Below are 2,008 nucleotides of genomic sequence, written 5' to 3' on the forward strand. Positions count from 1 at the left end.
ATAAGTTGGACTATAGAGAATTAAGAAGATATTGAGAGGGAAGAAGTTGAAACATTAATTGTAGGTGACCTCAAGGAGTTTAACCACAAGAAGGAGGAGAAATGCAGGACAGTAGTTAATGGGAATGGATAGATAAAATGAGATTTTTTTTTTAAGGATGGGAAAGCCAAGGTATGTAGAGAAGGGTCTAGTAAAAGAAAAAGAGTGAAGATCAGTGAGAGAATATGGATGATAGAGGGGACAAAATTCTGAAGAATAAAGGGTAGAATGGGATCATTTGTGCAAATAGAAGGATTTGCCTTAAAAACAAAAGAGATAGGCAACCTTGTTATGTGAGAAAGAAATGAAGGAGAAAGAGATAGAAAGCATCTAAGTTATATGAGATGTTGAGGGGAGAAGGAGCTCTTGTTGAATGGCTTCTTTTTTTTTAAATGAAATATGAAGCAATATTCTCAGCTGAGGAGAAGGAGAGGTTACATAAAAGAGGTTGGAAAGGGATGAAAAAATGATATTTCAACTGAATCTGGAAAGAAACCAAAGATTTTAAGATATAGAGGTGGGAAAGTAGAGATTTGGAGACTTATGTGGCAACTAGTGCAAAGCAGAGACTGGAGAGAAAAATGTCCTGTAGGAGGACCAATCAGTAGGTCAGAGTGACTAGTTGACTATGTAGAGGGGTAAAATGTTCAAGTGGGCCAGAATAATAAGGTTAAATGTAATAAGCATCAAATAACAATAAGAAGAGTTTATATTGGGCACTACAAGTAATATGAAATTTATCAAGTAGAAGTTGAGGGTAACTAGCATCAACGGTCCCATTGTTACAGAAAATTAATCTGGTTTCTGTATTGGGAATAGATTGGAATGGGGAGAGTCAAGGCAGGGAAATCAATACTTGTGACGTGTATTCAGAAAAATTCTAGATCAGAGTATTAAAGGAAAATTTTTGAGCACTCAAAAATGTAACAATGATGATTAAAAGCTAGCATGATTTTATCCATAAAAATTAATGCCAACCACCTTTGATTCTAATTTGGACAGGCTATCTAGACAGTTAGATGAGGGGAACATTACAGGTATTACTTAGATACCAACAAATCATTTGATCATGTCTTATACTGTCATTGTGAGCAAGATGGTAAGATGAGTGCTAGATAAGAGTGGATTTATGTGGACTTATAGTTGGTCCATAACCAAAGATTATTCATTAATGGCTTGACATCAGTTTGAAGGGTGGTCTTTTGTATAGTGTGCCATTGGCATAGCCTTATTCCTCAGCTGTATCACATTTTTAAATCAATGACTTTAATGAAAGCATGGCTAGCATACTTGTTAAATTTGTAGATAACAAGAAAACTTGGAGGTATTGCAAATTAGTTGGACGACAATTTCTAGGGCCAAATGTTCTCTACAGGCTAGAAGGATGGGCTGAGTTAAGTAAGTTGAAAATAGGAAGAAATGTAAATATTTATACTTGAATTTAAAATACAGAGTAAGGGAACAGTTTCCGAATGATAGTTTCTATGTAAAAGAGCTAGGGAGGGGTAAGTATGAATGAACCCTGTAACATGATGAACTTTTAAAAAGCACTAATGCTATTTGAGATAGAGCACTTTAAGGTTTGCAAAGTGCTTTATATATTTTAACTTCTTTGATCTTCATTAATAATATTGTGAGGTAGATGCAATTATTTTCCCCATTTCATAGATTAATGGCATTTACATAACCAGAGTCATAATTATCGAAGGAAAGACTCACACTCAGGTCTTCCTAACTCGAGTTCTCATCTTCTATCTACTATGCCACCTCGCTGCCACTTTAATGGTGCCTAAGCGTCCATTATGAGAGAGAATATAGTACTAATGAATCTGATTGGCTGTGTTTGGTTTGGGGTACATTTAAGGAAAAACCTAGGCAAACTTAAAGGTGTTGATGAGACTTTTAGACAAGACATGCTTATACAAAATGGTGAGTAGAATGGCAAAAAAAGCATGTGGGGACCACTTAA

The sequence above is a fragment of the Monodelphis domestica genome, chromosome 3 (genome assembly GCF_027887165.1).
Source record: "Monodelphis domestica isolate mMonDom1 chromosome 3, mMonDom1.pri, whole genome shotgun sequence".
Lineage (NCBI taxonomy): Eukaryota > Metazoa > Chordata > Mammalia > Didelphimorphia > Didelphidae > Monodelphis > Monodelphis domestica.